Consider the following 7,610-nt stretch of genomic DNA (forward strand, 5'->3'; position numbering starts at 1 on the left):
GACCTAGCGGGGTCACTAGGACCTCAAAACCATGCGAGTTGTCGAGACTGTCGGACGATGCATCATTGTGGCACATTGGAATGCATTGAGTATCGCCATCCTAGGAATCCCTACTAGCCCCATCAACTTTTCCATCCTCATCCTCTTCCCCCAAGATGTTCCCCATGCTTCCTCTGCCATTCTCGCCTACTGAAAATTCAAATTTCAAACTCCCTCTGCCTTCTCTTTACAACATTTTGAACAAGTATTGTAAATATATTATCTTAACACTCAAATCATTGGTCTAATTCTTCAACCCAATAGTAAAATCTCATCATCATGTATCTTAGTTAACATTAGTATGTTTTTTAAGACTCCTACTAGCCTATATTATGACATATAATATAAAACAAAATATATGCTAGCTTACTTGATTCAACTTTTAAATTTGTCTATTCCAAGTCAATTTTTAGCCATTACTTCATGGCCTCATGCACCAAATGTCTCGTGTTGAATGATTACACACATTTAATCTTAAAATCCCACAATACAACTCAAATAAACTAAAATTTATTTATATTTTAGTACACATTGCAACAATAAAAAAGGACAAACATAAACATGAGCAAGAAAATAAATGTTAAGGAAATATCTATGACAAGAATGAGCATTATCTTTAGGGATTCACTAATCCAAAAGATAATAGATAAAATTATCCATATCAACAAAGCATGTGTATCTCTATTTTATGTGGAAGCACAACACTCCAATCACAATAGCCAAGCCTGCTCCATAACATAGCCCTACTACCACCACCTACCACCACTCCATTACATCTACACCTCCATCTCCATCTTCAACACGTAATCTAATAGATCTAGAGATTCCAAGTAAGTCATGGCTCCTATGGACCTTGGGATTGAGCCACTGAGATTATTTTTTGATGTGTTCAGCGAAATTTAATCCCTTAAGAGACCCAATTCTAAAGTAATATTACCTGACAACTTATTACATGACAAATGTATGAACTTATCTACACTGATTATCTTCTAATATGGAGTTACCCTTCATTTATCCAAATTGTTACTTCATCAACAAAGTTGAATCCACAATTTGATTCAGGATAACCAAAATGACATTGATATTGGGAATATTGTACATCAAAACTTTGTGAATTATTGACCATAGCGTATAACTTGCTAACATGTGGAGGAATATTTCCTGATAACTGGATATAGATAAATCTAGAATTTGAATATTTTGCATTCTGAACAGCTAAGGCGGAATGATAGCAACAAACTTATTAGAAGCGAAGTAGAGAATTCTCAAATCTATTAGGTTTGCAATCCAAACAGGGATGTTTTTTCCAAATTTATTATTTCCCAGATCAAATACTTGGAGATACTTGCAACTCGCAATGGATAAAGGAACAATAACTTGCAACTACTTGCTATTGAGATTCAATTTGTAGAGAGTCGTCAGATTTACCAACTCCTCTGGAATGTTCCCTTGCAAAACGTTTTTTTGACACTTTTAAATCTGATAATTCAGAACAACTCTCGATGTTTGTAGGAATCATACCAATCAACTTGTTTTTTTGACAAGTCCAAAACATGATAATTTGGACCGTCACATATAGAACTTGGAATTTGTCCACCATTTCGAAAACCTGGGATATCTTGGGGGCTAGACAACCTTCCACTTGATTAGTTGAAAGATTGAGCCATCGAAGATTAGGAAGATCCCATAGCCATCAACGAAGATTTCATATTGATCCATGATCGACTTCTGTATTTTAGTAAAGCTTACATTAGACACAAAACCATTGTTGCAATACTTCACTACAAAAAATTGGACAATTTGGAAGCATGCCTTATATATATATATATATATAAATCCAAAATTTTATCTAATTGAGAAAGAAAACGCAAACAGAGTAGCAATACAGATTCAAAAATATTGGGTCTCTTAATTTTTGTTAATATAAAAGAAGAATCACGTCCCCTGGATCAATTGAGTGCAATGGAGCAAGGATGGTTACATCTTGAATGTTCAAATTGTTGCATACACCATAGATATCATTTGATTACAATATAACAATAATAATAATAGATGATGAGACAAATTATTAAACAAACAACATGAATTACATAGAAATAGTCCCATATAATGCATCCTATTGTAGTGATATTTATAGCTTGGCAAACAATTTTAGGTGCCTATTTCCTATAGCTAGGGATCAAACATGTGAGATTGGCCCAAATCTGTCTTAAAATCTTCAGTTCTAGCCAATATCAAACCTACAACATTAGGGATTATAATATAAAACTGTGTTGCCAACTCTGTCATCTTCCTCACATAGTTATGACAATTCTCCATTCTAATATACAATGTTTTAAAATCTATAGATTCCACTTGATATGAATCAAATATAATGCCCTTTCTGAAGGACAAGATAGTTTCCACATCCCTTTCTTAAGGATCTCCTATCACACCCAAAGGAAAATATGAATTGATAAAAGATAAAGATAAAGAAGGGTTACTTAAATAGATTAGAGAATAGCATGTACAGATTTGTAAGTATAAAACCAATGTAAATCAAGTCTAAGGATTGAATGTAGTCATAAATTTTTTAATAAAAATAATTTTCACTTATATTCATTTTAATGCATATAAAATCAAATATTCAGAATAGAGTATCAACATACCATTTTCTGTGGGGTTTATCAACTTTGATCTCTTGAATAATTTTTGGGTCCAAAAAATAGTTTGGCATAATTACTTTTCCCAGATTAGATCTCTAACCATTACACATTGAAGCCTTCCTACACAAACATCGAATAAAACGAGTCTTGATAGATGGAGGAGCCAGTCTGAACATTTGTACATTGAATACTCTTAAGCAATTGAGATATTCTGAAAAGGCTATGAATTCTACACATGCAATCACCATCAAGCCATATGATGATGAAGAGCGTTCATCCAAGGGCACAATCACCTTACCTCTCAGAGTTGGGCCAGTTTTGAAGGATGTGGTTTGTCAAGTCCTTGATCTAGAGCTCACATACAACATATTGCTAGGATGTCCATGGATTCATGAAATGAGAGTTGTTCTCTCAACATATCATCAATGTATCAAGTTCCCACACATTGCAGTTGAAGTGACTGTCAAAGATGATCCAAACCCATTCATATATTGCAACAATTTGCAACCTAGATCATAAATAAAAATCCCAATCAATTAAGAGCTTATTCCTTAATCAACATATGTAGATCCAGAATCCTTAAAAGCTTCTACATCAAAACAAGCTGAGATCAAAGAAAAATTCAAGGTTAAAGACATGGGATGTGGTGAATATATCTTTCATGTTGATCAATTCCCACTATCTCCTAAGACATTTAGTCGATAGGAACAATCTACAAATAATTTGCACTATCAAGGAATTGGGCATGAACCACCTATTGTTGTGGTTACTAAGTCTGAATGCAAATCTCCTCTAGCGGTGCAAGCAACTCTTGATATCAATAGACCTAAGAGTGGTACCAGTGAAAAATCTATTGAGCGTATCGTCAGCCTTCTTGAGAACTCACATAGATTTACCATTTCATCTATTCATTCCATTTCCACTCCACTCCTAGACTTGGATCAACAAGAATTACAAAAGCCCTTACTCACCAGGGATGAAAAATCAAGCTTTGAAAAGAAAAATCCAAAAGTCAAAAATAAGGAAAACTCCTTTAGTCCAAATCAAAATCAAAACCTATTGGACTCTACAAAAATCAAAGTCAAGGATAAAAATCCTATGAAAGAAAAAGAGCAAGAGATGATCTCCCCTAATATCAAAATAACTGGGGGCAACAGTTCTACAATTTTAAGTAAAAAAGATTACTTTCAAATGTTGTATAGAGTTTTCCATGTCTTCCTGTGATTTGATGGTTGAGCTTTGCTCCTGAGTCACAGGACCCAAATCTTTGTCTCGTAGAGTGAAGTGTTTCTTAGTTCGTCCCTTGTTGGTTTGAGTCAATTCTCATAAATGTTGTCGGAGAATCTGCTGTAATTCATCTTTTGATATAAGTTTTGTCTAGATCTATCCATGTTTCATGATTATTTCATAATACCTCACAATTTGTGAGTGGGGACTTTGAGATTTTGAGATCTCTACACTGGTGTGCATTGTCTAAAGAAGAACTGGGAAGAACCAAAGAATTTGCAAAAGAGATGAAGCGAGTTTGAGCTCTTATGGTGAAGTACCCTGACAAGTTGAGGATGGAATCTATATGATGCCATATGATGATAAGGAAGTGTTGCACTGCTGGTTTGAAATAAGTCTAACCTGTGAAGAAATTCTAGTTGTTTAAATATTTGTCCTCCATAAGGAGGTGGCGACTCTGTCAGAGATCAGTGTTAAAGATTTGAAGAATTAAGGGTGATTTTTTTGAATCCCTGGTTAAATAAGGTATTAGTAGCTTAAACATTTCCAGGTATTTTGATTTTCATGAGTCACATATACTTTCATGAAAATTATGTGTAAAAATGTTCCCTAGAAAGTGAATAAATCACTAAGGAAGGGAATGGTAGGGATTATTTTGCATACTTCTGTGACACAATTTTCATATTTTGTATTAAATTAGATGAAGTATGTTTTGAGCTATGCATTATAATAGTTTGAGATTGTGATAAAGGAAAGAAGTAGGGAAATGAGTGAAAATATGTGTTATGTGCTTGTGCTTCCCTATGAAATGTCAAGTGTAAAATTGCAACCTCTGCCAAATCACAATAGAGTTTTCTATATGGAAAGATATAAGTCATTAAGTTTTAATGGTATCCAAGGTTTCCCAAACCTTTTTCCTATTGAGATTAGGGAACACCTACCAGAATTCAGTGGGAAAATATCAGAATCAGCACACCAGCATCTACAAGAGTCTTATGAATTAATGAGAGATTTTGAGATAAATCAGGAAGATGTCTTCATAAAGTTGTTTGTTCAATCTTTGAAGGAAAATGCCAGGGATTGGTTTTCTTATCTACCATCATGTTTTGTCTCTTCATGGGATAAACTAAAGGTAGCATTCATGGAGCAATTTGGTGAAAGAATTAGTCCAAGTTCAGTTATGAAAATTTTCATGGGTATTCAGAAGGAAGAAGATGAGTTAGTCCCTGTTTTTAATCTCAGGTTTGCTAGAACATTGGATGACATTCCTTGCAGTTATAGACCAAATGATCTAGTATGTTTATTTTTTTATTTGGTTGCATTTGATGAGGAAGGTTATTTGCTGAGAGACAAGGATCCCAAAACCTTGCATCAAGCTTATAGGATAGCAATGGACATTGAGAACAACTTGAAGTATGGAATCCCTAAGGGTTATCTATCTGCAAGGGTATGCTATTCCAAGATATTAGATGCCGAAGAGAGGTATGAGCCAAAAGTTAAAGATCAATGTCAAAGAATCGACGCTCATGTTGATCATAATAACCCAATTCTGAAGGAATATTACTTGATAACTTATTATGTGACAGATCCATGAACTTGTTTGCTCTGATTATCTTTTCATATATAGTTTCCCATCCTTTTATCCAAACAGTTACTTCATCGACAAAATTGAATTCACAATTTGAGATTTCAAAAGCAAGTTTGCACAAATCTTGGTAATTTTGCACATCAAAACTTTGTGAATTATTGAGCATAGCATATAACTTGGTAACATCTGGAGGAATGCTTCTTGTAACTCATTGCCACATAAATCTATAATTTGAATATTTTGCATCTTGAACAACCGAGGTGGAATTCTACCCATAAACTTATTAGACCCTAAGCTGAGAATTCTCAAATTTGTCATATTTTTTATCCAAACAAGACTGTTGCCTTCAAATTTATTATTTCCCAAATCAAGTACTTGGAGATACTTTCAATTTGCAATGGATGAAGGAAGACGGAGTCTGAGCTCTAGAAGGACCCGCCCCAAGATCATCTCTCCTACCCCCTCTATCTGGTGGTGGTGGAGGACCCATGACCCCACCACTAGACACCTGTCTCCTGTCTCTCCCTCCAGTGGTCGTTGTACTCCGCAATGGTCTTCGGAAGATCCTAGTCCACTGATATGGTGGTACCACTCCATAGTACAGGTCTCTATAATAGGCTATCTCCTCCCCTGCCCATAGAACATAGGAGTATCTGGTCCCTGTGTCCTTTGCTGCCTACCTGCCTACCCGAAGTGCTGTCTCAACCTCTATGTAGCGCTGAATTGCCTAATCTCTCTCCTACTCAGTGTCCCTCAACTGTCTCTTGAGCCTAGCCATATCCCTCTCTAGATCCTAGATCTCATCTTTCTATCCCTAGCAGATCTCCCTTAAGGATAGTAGCTCATCCTCCTCATCCCCTCTCCCCTCACCCTGTCCCTGTGGCTGCTCCTGTGGTTGCTCCTATCCCTATCCCCATCCCTGTACCTATCTGGAAACCTGTGTTGTTGGCACTTGTAATGGAAATTCACCTCTACCCCTTACTACATGCACCTGTCTCTCCTCTCCTCCATCTCTTCTCTGCATCGCGCCTTCATTGTCTATCTCTACCTCCACCATCCCCACTATTATCTCCACCATCACCCTCTACCGGCTCCCCTAGATCTATTAGCCATGGAAATGGATGCTCTGCCCAATATGTGTTGTACTCAGCATCCTTCTGGGTAGTAACGATGCATGCTATGAGATCCGTTGTGTGTGTGCAAAGGTCAAAAAGTACACTTTTCAAAGTGTCACCCGATACTTGTTTAAAAATGTCTCGTGCACTTAAAATTGCCAATACAATATTCATGTGCTATGGGTACCAATAAAAATGCACAAATGGGTCAATTATGAGCTACTATTGGTACATGTGTAATTTATTAATGAGCTTTTAATTTTATTTTTATTTTTTGAAGTTAATAATTGGAAGGTTGGGTGTCTAAGGAGTGAATGGCTATTAATTATAATAATAATTTTTTTAATTATATGATGTACAATTTATAATTCATATAGATTAATATATTTCTCATCTTTTTTTTAATTGGTGACATGGATTTTTAGCCTGGTGACATGGATCTTAGCTACAATGACTTTAAAGGTATTTCTATTCCTCTCCAATTGTCAAAATTGAATAGATTGACATTTCTTAGTTTAAAAGGTGCTGGATTTTGTGTAGAAGTCCCTCTAGAGTTGGGAAATATGCCCAACCTCCACCATTTGGATATTTCAGCTGACAGTAGTAGTAAGTTTGATGTATGGGTCAGAAATCTAAGAAGCTTGGTATTCTTAGGAATGAATCAAGTGACCCTGACAACCACATCTGAGAAATGGGGTGAGGTCGTCAATGGTCTCGCCAATGAGGGAAAAAATCCTCATTGTCATCCACACACCTAAGAGATCAGAGTGTAGAGAGAGCGGAGAGAAGTTAGTAGTCAACAACGATGGCATTGGTGCATAGTTTCGATTGTGTTCGCCGATATCAGAGGCCAACAGATGTAGGAGAGCCAATGAGTACCACAAAACCTCCTTGTACCTCGTTGCATTAATTGTTGTCATAAATGCATGTTAGGTAGGGAAATAAATGTGCATTAGGTATGTTGCAAAAAAAATGTCAAGCAGGTCAAAAGATGGG

This window comes from Cryptomeria japonica, chromosome 8 (genome assembly GCF_030272615.1).
Source record: "Cryptomeria japonica chromosome 8, Sugi_1.0, whole genome shotgun sequence".
NCBI lineage: Eukaryota > Viridiplantae > Streptophyta > Pinopsida > Cupressales > Cupressaceae > Cryptomeria > Cryptomeria japonica.